Raw genomic sequence first — 14,941 nt, forward strand, 5'->3', positions numbered from 1 at the left:
TTGACCATCTTCCTATCCTTCATGATTTTCAGCTGGCCAACCTTGATGGAGGAACCAAGCCTTTCTGATTTTTGGCACCTTGGGTCTCTCATGAAGTCTACAATAACCTTGTCAAAAAAAGCTAGAACATTAGTTATAGTTTTAACCAGAATATTGCAACTTTCATAAAAGAAGCAAAAAATTAGAATAGAGAGGTCTTTCGTCATATTTTTAGGAAAAAGTAACTGATTTCATCAAGACTAGAAGAAATCTTTAACAGTATCTCCTTTACTTCAAATCCTTTTCTTGAAAATCTTTAGAAAGAACTTTGGAAGGAATATGAAATTATTGTTATCCAAGAAGAAAGCTATTGGTTACAGATGTCTAGGAGCAAAAATATAGCCTTTGAAAACAAAAATACTAGATATTTTCATCAAAAAGGAAATAGTAAAAAGAAAAGAAACAAGATCATGACACTAAAGAATGATGAAGCGGTCTGGATTGAGGACGCATAGATGTTAAAAAAATGGGAGGTGGAGTACTTCAAAGCCCTATATGCAGTGGACTCTAATAATAAAGTTTACCCTATTTTAGGTTGCTTTCCAAAGCTGCGCAGCAGCGAGTACGTTGACATGAATAGGGAGGTAACTCAAGAGAAGATTAAGGCTGCCATTTTCGATATGGAGAGTTGGAAGGCTCCAAAAAATGTTGGCTTACCTGCTAAATTTTTTCAGCAATCCTGGAATATTGTGGCTGAATTTTTTACTTCATGGGTGAAAGCTACCTGTCACAACCCTACAAACATTGCGGAAGTTAATAAAGCGCTTATTGCAATTATACCTAAAAATTCTGCACCCGAAAATTTTCGCCACTTTAGGCCCATTAGCTTAAGCAATGTTTGTTATAAAGTGGCTACAAAAGTCATTGCATCTAGCCTCAAAAATTTATGCCTATACTTATTGCTAACACTCAAGCTGATTTTATTCCTGGCAGGGTTAGTGCAGATAATATCCTAGTGGTGCAAGAGGTGATCCATACGATGCATAATAGAAATCAGGCGAAAGGACTCATGACAGTGAAGATAGACTTGGAAAAAGTCTATGATAAACTGAACTGGTTATTTGTGGTGGATTCGCTCAAAGACGCAGGCATCACTGATGACATCATAATTGTTATTGCCTTTTGTATATCTACTCCTGCAATGAACTTGCTTTAGAACGGATCTCCCTCAGACTATTTCTCTTCGACAAGAGGCATAAGACAGGAAGACCCCCTCTCATCTTACCTTTTTGTTTTGTGTATTGAGAGATTATCTTATCTTATAAACAAGTTAGTTGTAGAAAAAAAGTGGGAATATATATCTACTTCTAGAAATGGACCTAAAATTTTTCACCTTTGTTTTGCAGATGACTTGGTGCTTTTTGCTAGAGCAAGCAGTGAACAAGTTCACGTGATCAAGGAGACATTGCATACTTTTTGTAAAAGCTCGGGGTAGAGGACCAACTTTAACAAGGCGTGTTTATTTCTCCAAAAATGTTAACCATAGTATCAGACGACAATTTAGTCAGGAACTCGGAGTCAATCTCATAGCTAATCTGGAAAATATCTTGGAGTTCCTCATATTCATGAGAAGTGTAGCCAACATCATTTTCAATTTATCATTGACCGTATTCAGACCAAGCTCTTAAGTTGGAACAAGAAGACTCTTTCTCTCGCAGGCCGATGCACTCTCATCCAATTTGTCTTGTCAATCATTTCTGGTTACTGCATGCAAACTATGAAGATCCCTATGAATATTTGCTCTAAAATTGACAAGATTTTTAGGAATTTCTTATGGGGCAGCAATGATAAAAAAAAAGATTCATTTCCTAAGTTGGGATAAAATCTGCATGCCTAAGGAAGAAAGCGGCCTTAGAATTCGAAAAGTGCAAGAGACAAATCAACTTTTCCTAATGAAGCTGGCTTGGGGATTAATCTATAATAGGAAAGCCTTATGGGTTAAAGTTATGCGAGCAAAGTATGGAGGGGGGATGATATTATTCCTAAAGTTAATAAAAAGGTTTGTAGCTCTAATGCATGGATTGGCATCTCAAAGGTTTAGAAAATTTTCAAAAAAAATTAATCTGGAGAATAGAGGATGGAAAAAAGATCTCTTTTTGGGACAATCATTGGATCCCTAACATTCCTAAATTAAGGGAGCATGCTCTGATCAATCTTGATAAAAGAGGCTTAGTAAAAAGGTTTGTGACTATGCAAATAATCTGAGCTCTTGGAATTAGACAATACTAAATCTGGTACTGCAAGAGAAAATTATTGACCACATTTATATTTTAAAGGCCCCTAATCCAACTATTGGAGTTGATACAATCGGGTGGCTTCCAACGACAGATGGTAAATTTACAATAAAATCAACCTACGATACCAATTTTAGAAACAATGACAACATAAATACAATGCAGAAACACCTTTGAAAGATTAAATTACCTTAAAAGCTTAAGACCTTCAGTTGGCTTGTCATTCATGAGGCTCTTTTAACAAACAGCAAAAGGAAGAATAGAAATTTCACTGAGGATGGCAGTTGTGTCCAAGATACTGCAGAGAGGAAGATACATTGCTCCATTTCTACGCGATTGTCTCTACATCCATATGGTATGGATTAGCATCGTTAATAGAAACCCACATGATACTTTCTTCCATCACTTTCCAAGATTGGATAAGAACAAACCTTTTTTTAATCTCTCGAAATCAGTATTGGACTCCATGACCCATAATTTTGGTCATGGCTTGCAACACTATCTAGAGATGTAGAAACGATCTCATCTTTAAAAATGAAATTTTACAAAATAACCACCTAAACCAGATGATTAGAAGAATAGTTTAGGAATATAATTTCATTTTGAACATTACAGAGCATAGCAGCAAACTTCTAAAAGGTACTAGAGAAGAGCTAGTTGGCTGGGAGCCTCTGGATTGAGGCTGGATGAAACTTAATGTAGATGGCTCAATCCTTCAATCTGACAACAGAGACATGTGTTATATCATCATTAGAGATTGGAATGGTCGCACCATTGCTGCGTTTAGCATGAATATTGGGGCTTGTACTATAACTCTAGTGGAGCTATGGGCTTCTATGTTGGGGTTAAGTTTGTCTCCAAGCTTGGCATCACAAAGGTGGTGGTGGAATCAGACTCAAAATGTGTTTTGTCATTTATCCAGAAGATGTCGTTGGAAAGACATGGCAATAACTCGTCGCTGATCAAATCCATCCAAGAGCTTCTGGCGAAATTGGAGAGAGTTAAAGTTAGGCACATCTTCTGCTGATTACCTTGTTAAAGCTGGTCAGAGACATCTCTAAGGAATTAATTTTATTTGAAAACCCCTCTCTTGTTGTTTCATCACGTCTTCGTTGACACTCATGGTGTTAAGTTTCATAGATCTTTTTTAATGTAATTGTTTTTGTTTGTCTTGGACTTTTGTCCTGTAACTAATTAAAAAAAATACACCTTTAATTTGTTTAAAGTTTAAATTTTTAACTCGCAGCTGAGGATTAGCACAGATAGAAGATTTGCATGCCTCTTATCAAGTTGCACTCAGGATCGATTTCTAACTATAGCTGAATATAGTGTATGTGAGTGTATATGTCCAAAAAAAAATTCTTAACTAAAACCTCATGCCATGCACGGAACTATTTTCTCATCTTATTTCTATAAATTTTATAATAAAGTACTTATTGAAACAATAGTTATAAAATCAAAAAACAAAAAACAAATTTAACATTTAAAAATACAAAAAATATCTATCGTGGTTGTAAATACTTTATCGTAAGTGTTATTTTTGTTTCAATTATATTTTTTTTTCTTTTGTCATTATATTTATGTGATACGTCGAGAAAGAAAACAGTATTTTGAAATTCGATATTTCTTTTAATTGAAGTAATCTGGACGCCTCTCTTATACCAGAGTGTTTTGGATTCAATTTAATTATTAATTGACCAATAACAAGAAAAGGATGTTCAACTAGCGAATGCTTTCTTCAAGACCAAACAACAACAACAATAATATGTAGGAGTGCACATAGTTCAAATGAAATTAGATTTGTCTTTGCTTCGGATCTAATTTTAAATAATAATCGAGTCTACTAATAAATATTTTTTTTTTAAAATAGAATATGCTACAGTAAATAGTAAAATTTTGGCGAATAATAATGACGATTGTTTTTCGTCTAAAACCAAGTTAAAAAATTTTAATTTATGACATAACTCAATTTTATACACTTTATACTAAACATAATACAAAAACTTAATTTAGTTAGAGACTTTCACTTTTTGTCTCACAGTCTCGATCTCTCAATTTCAATCTCTTTTTTAAGTACTGTTCATACCTTGAGTCGAGCTGTTCGATCTGGAATGTTTTACAGACAAAGCGACCGATCTCTGTAGGTCAGGACAACCCAACCACTTCTCAAAGAGCTCGGCCAAATTACCAGGAAGAGCCCAAAAAAGGGCCCAACAGAGGAACACGACCCAAATCCTAAGGCGGTCCAAGCCTATAGAGATAAGGGCGGTTCCCTTGAAGATAAGATGACCTCACTCAAAGATAAGATAAGATAAGATAAGATAAGATAACTATCTTATCTCCAGAAAGGTCACTCCACACCATTATAAATACACTGGAGCACCCAGATATAACTCATACTCTGATACTACTCAATACCTGCTTAATACCCTTACTAACTTAAGCATCAGAGTCCCTTGCATGTACCCCCCACCCTCTGGGGACAAAGGAATTAGCACCACCACCAAGTCCAATAAGTCGGACACAACCGTTCCGACCAGTACAGAAGATCTCGTCCGAGATCGACCTACAGTTTCAGGTAACCTTCGGAACATTGGCGCCATTGCCGGGGAACCTGGAAGTCATCCCATCATTATAATGGACGACCATGACAACGATCATAATTCAGCTCTAGAGGATAGAACGCCGCACAAAAACGCGGACACTACGCCAAAGGATACTCCTCAACTCAACAACAAAAAGAATTCAAATGACGGAGCCATGGAGATGCTTCAAGATCATTTAAAACAACTTCAGGAAGACGCCCTACGTCAACGAAAGGCGGAGAAAGACATACAAAAGGAAATAAGGCGACGCCAGGAATTGGAGGACAAACTCCTAAAACTCAAAGCCGATCTCAAAACCAAAGCCAATCGATCCCCTCATGAGGACAGCTCCCGCAAGGAACAAGATCCATTCACCAAAGAGATCATGAAGACCAAAATCTCTAAAAACTTTAAACTCCCAGATATGACTCTGTACGATGGCACTACAGATCCTGGCCATCATCTCAGCAATTTCAGAAGTAGAATGTACCTCACCGACGCCTCAGATGCTGTTCGTTGCAAAGCCTTTCCAACTACCTTAACAAAGACAGCAATTAGATGGTTCGACAATCTACCTCTTAGGTCCATCTCGAGTTTTAACGACTTGGCCAAGAAGTTTTTGGTCAGATTCTCCATCTAAAAATATAAGGCTAAGCACACTCCAAGTCTATTAGGAATCAGGCAAGGAGAACGGGAAATTCTCCGCAACTACATGGAAAGATTCAACAAAACAAGCCTAGACATACAGAACCTACCAACAGAGGCTGCTATTATGGGCCTCATCAATGGCTTACGAGAGGGACATTTTAGCCAATCTATATCGAAAAAATACCCCACATCTCTGAACGAAGTACAAAAACGAGCAGAGAAATACATCAGCATGGAGAAAAACTCTCGATTAGGAGAGACCTCGAAATCCAGATTCACCTCCCGGGATAAAGACAAAGAATCCAAAAAGAAGGAAGATTGGCATGGAGAAAAAATAAAAAAATATCACAATTATACCCCCCTTTGGGTGTCTCTCGTAGATGTCTACAGAGAGGTATGTAACACTGAAAGAATACCCCCAGCTCAACCACTCAAAGGGAAAAAAGGAGGAGGAAATCGGGCTGAATATTGTGAATACCATCGAATCCGTGGGCATTCCACCAATGAATGTTTTGACTTAAAAAATGTCATCGAAAAGCTAGTAAGAGAGGGGAAGCTAGATCAGTTCCTGGCCACCCGGGACGATGAGCAAAGAAAAAGAAGAAGGGAAGAAGATGTTGGACGAACCGAGAAGTCACCTCATACACCAAAAAGACACGTCCACATGATACACGGCGGATTTTCAGGAGGAGGAGTCTCCAAATCATCTCACAAAAGATATCTTAAAGAGGTATATCATGTCGAGGGGAATGGAGAAGCGCCCGACATCCCCCTGATTACCTTCACCAAAGAAGAGGCATCCGGGGTAATCTCAGGACACGATGATCCCATGGTCATCACGGTTATACTGGCGAATGCAAACCTCTACCGCACACTGATAGACCAGGGGAGCTCCGCCGACATCTTGTTCAAAACTGCCTTCGACAAGCTCGGTTTGGAAGAAAAGGAACTCAGAGCATATCCAAACAGCCTGTTCGGACTAGGAGACACCCCGGTTCAACCACTATGATATATCTCACTGCACACAACCTTTGGAAAAGGAAACCAATCAAGAACACTCAAAATAGATTACATCGTGGTCGACGTAGGTTCAGCCTATAACGCTTTAATAGGCCGGACAACATTAAATCAGCTTGGTGCAATAGTCTCAACTCCACATCTGTGCATGAAATTCCCAACTCCAGAAGGGATAGCTACAATAAAAGCAGATCAGAAGACGGCACGTCGCTGTTACAATAAAAGTCTAAACCTCAGAAGCAGAGGAAAAGAATTCCACACAATCGAGCTCGGTGGAGTTCAGAGGCGGGAAGAACTCCACCCACAACCTGAAGGCGGAATAGAGAAAGTCCAGATTGGGGATACCCCGGACCAAACGACCAGTATCGGCACAATCCTACATGGAGACATAAAGGAATCACTCATACAGTTTTTACGAGATAACGTTGACCTCTTTGCATGGAAGGCCGCAGACATGCCAGGCATAGACCCCAAATTAATGTGCCACAAGCTAGCAGTCTTCCCAGGATCTCGGCCAGTGCAACAGAGGCGTAGGAAGCTCGGACTAGAACGCTCTCAATGTGCACCGACTACGTTGATCTCAATAAAGCCTGCCCAAAAGATCCTTATCCACTCCCAAGTATCAACGCACTGGTCGATGCCTCCTCCAGATATAAATACCTCTCGTTTATGGATGCATACTCGGGATACAATCAAATCCCAATGTATCCACCCGACCAAGAAAAAACTTCATTCTTAACCCCAAAAGCAAACTACTGCTACATCGTCATGCCTTTCGGTCTTAAAAATGTGGGAGCTACTTATCAGAGATTAATGAATAAGGTCTTCTCGGATCATATCGGAAAAATCATGGAAGTCTACGTAGACGACATGCTCATAAAGACACAAAATGAAGAGATGCTATTGTCCAACCTGACCCAAGTATTCGACACTATAAGACGACATGGCATGCGACTCAATCCCGCAAAATGCACCTTCGTAGTGGAAGCTGGCAAATTCTTGGGCTTTATGCTCACACAGAGATGAATCGAGGCAAACCCGGATAAATGCCGGGCCATACTCGACATGAAGAGTCTGACTTGTGTCAAAGAGGTACAACAACTCAACGGGAGGTTGGCAGCCTTGTCCAGATTTCTAGCCGAATCGGCAATAAGATCTCTTCCCTTCTACACTACTCTAAAGAAGGGAAAGAAGTTCGAATGGACAACGGAGTACGAGCAGGCCTTCTAAGATTTCAAAAGATTTATGGGACAGCCACCTATCCTGAAAGAGACCTGAACAAGGTCCAAAAAAGAGGATTACAAAAATAACTTAGAAGAGTCTGACATGATGAAGTCGGACTCCCACAAAACAAGTTATAAAAGTAATCCCTGAAAGAGACCTGAACAAGGTCCAAAAAAGAGGATTACAAAAATAACTTAGAAGAGCCCGACATGATGAAGTCGGACTCCCACAAAACAAGTTATAAAAGTAATCATTGAAAGAGACCTGAACAAGGTCCAAAAAAGAGGATTACAAAAATAACTTAGAAGAGTCCAACATGATGAAGTCGGACTCCCATAAAACAAGTTATAAAAGTAATCCCTGAAAGAGACCTGAACAAGGCCCAAAAAAGAGGATTACAAAAATAATTTGGAAGAACCCGACATGATGAAGTCAGCCCAAAGTACAAAGTTATAAAAGTAATCCCTAAAAGAGACCTGAACAAGGTCCAAGAAAGAGGATTACCAAAATAAATTGGAAGGACCCGACGTGACGAAGCCGGGTCAAAACAATAACCCCTGAAAGAGACCTAGATGAGGTCCAAAAAAGAGGGTTACAAACAACAACTCGAACAAAAATTGACCTAATGAAATCGGCAATCTCAGCGTTTCCTAACAAAGACCTGAACAAAATTCAAATAAAATGAATTGCGGAAAATAGCATCAGGCAAAGGAATCAAGCCAATCAGGTCAGACACAGTTCCAACACTCACAAAGCCTACGAAGGTACCAAGACAAGCGCAGACAGACATGATATAAAAACTACTAGTTATGATAAATAACAAACTTCAGAGGCCACCAGAGTCAGCCCCAAAAGCTCAGAAACTACTTTGTCTTTCAGATAAAGTTGCTAAACAAGCAACTAAAAAGGTATCAACAGTCAGCAAAACATCATATACAAAATAAAGAGTTTAAAAAAGCCCACAAGTCGGGCTATCTACACAAGCAGTTAGAAAATTCAGTTAACATCCGAAGGCTTCCCGGCAGTATCAACACAGGGTGAAGGAGGACGAGTCTGAAGAGGCACTGCATCCACTGTCCCATCATCCCGGTTCAAGATTTGGCAATCCGGTTCTGACTCAGGGCGGTCGATCTCAGCAGTGGAAGTCAGCGGTGTAACAGAGGTTTTGGTGGCAGGCAATGAAGGACGATCATCATCATCATCATCAGGATCATCAGGAACAATCTTACCATCCCTATCAATGTTGTCCAGGCTAAAAAGAGAAAGATCGAGCTCTGCCGCAAGAACTCGAACTTGCTCCTTCAGATTCTTAGAAGCAGCAGTAACACTACCTACAATGTGATTTTGAAGTTCGATATAATCGGCCCATACAGATTCCAAACTATTCCTGAGATCCATCACCTCTCTGTAGGTGGTAACATAGCTATCCTTATGTTTTAACGCCGTATCCTCAGCTAGTTACACAGCAGCCGCCAGACCAATAGCCCGAGTCTTTTTCCCCTCCAGCTCCTTCTCTAGCTCGGTCACTTTCACCTCAAACTCCTCTTTTAAACCCTTAATCCGATCAAACTCTGACTTCGCCTCCTCCATAAAGGCCTTTGTAGCATGGATAGGAAGATCCTGAGCGGTCCGGTATAAAGCTGCTCCCATGTGTGCCAGTTTAATGCCACTCCGAGTAATAAAATCCAAATGATGAAGAATGGATACATCATCAGTAGGCATGACACCATAGGGAGCAATCTGTTGATCTACAAACCCGATAGCATCAAAGTCGAGAGCATCCAAACTAAAAGGCTCGACAGTTCGAGGTCTTTTTGGAGGAGGAGCTGCGGAAGGAGAAGAGGTACCAGCAGAAGTTTGTGAAGAATCAACCAAATGAACCCGAGGAGTAGGGATAACTCTCCTCGGCCCAAGAGAACTCGTAACCAAAGGCTTCGATGAAACCTGAGAAGTCCCCTCCTCGGCCGCCTTGGCCGAGGCATTCTGAGCTGTAGTAGCCTTCCTCACCCTTTTAAAAGCCTTCATGGATTCGTTGTTCTTAATCATCTCTGCAAAAAAACATCACAGCAGGAAACCAAACTGCGAGTCAGAAAAAGATCTCACAAGAGACAAACTCGACAAAACGATAAGCAAAACCAATAAAAAAATTGACCACTACCCGGATAAGCTCGGAGAAGAGAGGAGTTAGCTAAAAATTTCTTTGTGTCAAGATGAGGAGGCTGCCCCCAATTTTCTTCCAGCACAGTCACAAAAGCTTGTTCAGCCTCATTTAACATCTCCCACGAATATCTCGATACCACTACATTCTTTTGCCATTCTAAAGGAAAGGTGGGCTCATCATTCTCATCCAGAAAAAAAGGGCCGAGCTCCTTCAACAGCTCGGACCCTAAAAAAGTAATTTTTGAAATCGCGAAAAGACTCATCACACATGGAGAAAACCTTTTTTCCCTGGGAAGCTCAGAAAGAAACCCAAGCGGCTTTCTTCTTCACTACACCAGGCTTTGTCAAAATGAAAAGATAAAAGAAGAGAGATTGCGAAGCAGGAATACCAAACTCACGACACAACAGCTGAAAGATTTTTATAAAACTCCAGGAATTGGGGTGGAGTTGGGATGGAGCTACATTACAGGACCATAACAAGTTGGTCTCAAAGGGGGTAAAAGGAAGAGTAATATTCATTTGACTAAAAAAGAAGTCATAGGCATAGAAAAAGGGGCACTCTTTAGCAATCCGGGTAGAAAAGCAAACCCTTTCGTCAGAAGTTGGAGATACGAGCTCATAATTCTTCTCATCACTACCGTTGCTACAAATCCTATGAAACAGCCTAAGTTGCTGACAAAACTCTGAGTCAATCAACGAGACGCACAAGAGGACCATAGAATCTACCCAATCGGCCATGCCCTTAGGGACCTGGGAAGATGTCTCAACAATATTTTTGCGAGAAGACATGGTTAACTAGTCCTACAATAAGAAAAGAAGATTGGATTACTCAAAAAATATCTCGGAACACTAATCACACAACTCGGGCATAAATGGAGACAACTCGAAAACTAAAGCATATAGGGGTCAAGAATCCAGGAAAAGCAACAAAAGGAAACCCCAGGACCCAGTCCAAAAACTTCTAGGGGCATCCTTTGGAGGCAGAATAAGGACTCAGGGAAACCTACAAGCCTACATCTCTACACGTCCCAACAAGAAGATAAAGTCTCTATTTCAACAAAAATGACACTTGGAAAGGCACAAACCAAATAAAGTCATCAAAATAAGCCGCCTCTCAAAATTACGATTTCAGTCTACCCAACAGCAAGAACATGCCAAGGGAAAAAACTGTCAAATGCACAATCTTTCTTCAAAATCAAACAGGCCACTTATACAGAAAACAACATGCAAAATCCTAGAAGCTTCAACCATTAAGGAAACGCCAGAAAAGAAGAAATCGGAAATCACAGTGACAAAAAGCATAGAAATGCGAAAAGGTTCGAGCTTTCCAAACATACACTCAAGAAAAATCCCTACTTTACCAAGAAAAAGAACAATGCAAACAAAAAGAAGATGAACCAACCTGAAAAAGGAGAGAAGCGCAGAAGGAAGTTGAAGACGGAGAAATCAGGAATAACCATCGAAAGCAAAAAAAACACCAACGATCACCAAACAACGTCGTAAGGAGAAACGCGAAAATGCAGGTGACAGGCGAAAATAGAAAAGTAAGGAAGAGTAGGGGGAAGTTACAGAGAAAGAAGAAAAACCGTTTCTATGTGTGAAGTTCAAAAATAAAAGAAATAAAACAGCGCATTAAAAACCAATTAATGAGGGCATTAAAACCCTCGCACATTCCCAAGGTTAGGATGCTAATACAAAAGCGCGCGCTTTCAGAGGAAGCGAAACGTTCTTCATTCAAAAAGAACTCTACAATAATAAAGTCGACAAAATGCTTGAGTTCGGCTTCACCCGAGAAGGTTCGAAATCCTAAAAATAAGACTCGACCTCCAAAATAAAGACCGAGCTCGAGCAAGGGCACTGTTCATACCCTGGGTCGAGCTGTTCGACCTGGGATGTTCTACAGACAAAGTGACCGACCTCTGTAGGTCAGGACAACCCGACCACTTCTCAAAGAGCTCGGCCAAATCACCAGGAAGAGCCCAAAAAAGGGCCCAACAGAGGAACACGACCCAAATCCTAAGGCGGTCCAAGCCTACAGAGATAAGGTCGGTTCCCTTGAAGATAAGATGACCTCACTCAAAGATAAGATACGATAAGATAAGATAACTATCTTATCTCCAGAAAGGTCACTCCACACCATTATAAATACACTAGAGCACCCAGGTATAACTCATACTCTGATACTACTCAATACCTGCTTAATACACTTGCTAACTTAAGCATCGGAGTCCCTTGCAGGTACCCCCCACCCTCCGGGGACGAAGGAATCAGCACCACCACCAAGTTCGACAAGTCGGACACAACCGTTCCGACCATTACAGAAGATCTTGTCCGAGATCGACCTACAGTTTCAGGTAACCCTCGGAACAAGTACTGCTTTAGAGATTTAATTACAAGATTTTAAATATTTATTTTGATATTTTTCTTTTTTTAATTAAGGAATATAACTTATAAGTTGCTCTCAAAATTTTCTTAAAAATTTAGGATTAATAGTCAAATTCATCCCTAAAAAATTATCTATTCTTTAAATTAATACACAGATAATTTTTTTATTCATATTAGTCTTTGAAAGATAAAATGTAAGTTAAATTGGTCATTCTATTAGTTAGATGAAGACGTGCCATGTGGCATGATGACGTGATACGTTAATGCCACGTACATATCACAAGATGATTGGTTGACGTATCAAGTTAGTGACACCTAGCACACCATATGTCACTTGACATGTAAAAAAGTTATTTATAATCAAAATAGTCCCTAAAAATTCATATGTAAATCATTTTCATCCTTAAAATTTTAAAAATTAATCAAATTAATCTTTATATAAATTTTTTTTATTTTTTTCTTAATATTAAATTTGAAATACTTTTTTATACTACTAATTTTAATAGAAATGTAATTGACAAACAAAAAATTAGTAATTGTATCTTTTCTTCTTAAAAATTTTGTCAATAAAATTATCTCTCTCCTTTAATTCTTCTCAAAATTTTTTTTGTGAGATCATTTGTTGAATTTTAATATTTTAATATATTTTTTTAAATAACTACTATATTTATTTAGTAAAATGCATTATAGTAGTTACTTTTAATGTTTTAATCTTTTAGATCTCACTAAAAATATATTTAAAATAACTACTATAATGGATTTCGCTAAATAGTAGTTATGTTAAAAAAAATATATTAAAATTCAACAAGTGATCTCACAAATCAGTATTTCAATTATTGAGTTTCACCATATAAATTAAACAATAATAAAAATTATAATTTTAAAAAATTTAAATTTTAAAATAACTACTATATTATTTAGTGAGATTTAAAATATTAAACTTTTAAATACTTAATCAATAATAATTTGATAAACTCGTTTAAATAAAAATTATTATAAAAAATTATAATTTGAAAATGTAAAATTTTAAAATATAAAATGACAAAATAATTTTATTAATAATTTAATTATTAATGTTATTTTATGTAAATTGAATTTTGTTTATTAAGGTCTAAAAAATAATATTAAAATTAATACTATGAAAAAATATTTTAAATTTAATATTATGAAGAAAAAATAAAGGAATTTATATAAGGATTAATTTGATTCATTTTTTAAATTTTAGAGATGAAAATGATCTACGTCTGGAATTTTAGGGATTATTTTGATTATAAATAACTTTTTACATGTCAAGTGACACGTGACGTGCTAGATGTCACTGACTTGACACGTCAACCAATCATTTTGTGACACGTGACATTAACCTACCATGTCATCATGCCACGTGACACTTAACATGACACGTCATTATCTAACTAACGGAAGAATCAATTTGACTTCTGTTTTTTCTTTCAAGGACTAATATGACTAAAAAAATTATTTGAGAACTAATTTGAAGAATGAGTAATCTTTCAGAGAAGAACTTGACTATTAATCCTACAAATTTAATACTTCTTTTCTCCTTGATGATCCATAAGTCCATCAAAATATTCTTCAACAATCCTTTATTTGTTTTATTATAGAGAAATTACATGTTTAAATTTCACAATAGATAGACTTTTTTAACATATAAAAGTACGTATTTATTTGCTCAAAAAAGTACATAAGGATTAGAATATGTGAAACCTAAAAGTTATTTATAAGTTACACTTTAGAGCATGACTCAATATGTGTAACTTAAATATTAGTGTATGTGAGCAACAAGTTTCAATATACAAAATGATTCATCGCTTCCAAGTTTCAATGGTTAAGAATAGAAAAATAGAAAGCAATGACATACAAATTATAGATGCATATTACATGAAAGGATCAGAAAGTATATGGTTCTATAATTACTTTAAAAGGCAAGCATGATTTTTTAAAAAATCACTTCTGTTCAAAGTTGATGAGTTTTTTATTTTTTTATTTTTTTATTTTTTTTTATAGTTCGGTACAAATTAAACTTAACCCAAAAATAGGGGAGAACAAAGGAACAAATATCTCTTTGGCATTGTCATTTGTCAGCAAGGATATAATAACGACCTCGCAAAAATACTTAACAAAACATAACAGAGTTGATGAGGTTGATTACACATAAGTGACATTCAAAAACGTAGTTAAAAACATTGAACGAAAGTGTTCAAAGAGCAACACTCTAATAGTTCCACCGTGAAGAGATTGAAATTTGAAAGCATATTCTAATGATTTGCTTAACCGATTTGGGGTCACGTTGATAAGGTCTACGGTGAGATTGTGAGACAAAAATTCTCTTTCTACTCGACTAACTCTCCAGAGTAAAATCTGATTTGGCTACCACCTCCACAGAATATTATAAAAATTAATTGTGATGTTAGTATATAGGAAAGGAAAAGTCTCTGGTGGTTATATTGTTTTGGTTGTTAAGGTGGCAAGCTTAATAAATCAATTTAAAATTGACATCTGTTTTATTTAAAAAAAGTGGATGTAGGCTTTGACTCTTTTAAGATCAAAATGATTCTTTCTCTCTTTTATAATTTTTTATAATTATTTTTATTAAAATAATTTTTTGTAATTATTATTTTATTATTATTT

Source organism: Arachis duranensis, chromosome 9 (genome assembly GCF_000817695.3).
Source record: "Arachis duranensis cultivar V14167 chromosome 9, aradu.V14167.gnm2.J7QH, whole genome shotgun sequence".
NCBI classification, from domain to species: domain Eukaryota; kingdom Viridiplantae; phylum Streptophyta; class Magnoliopsida; order Fabales; family Fabaceae; genus Arachis; species Arachis duranensis.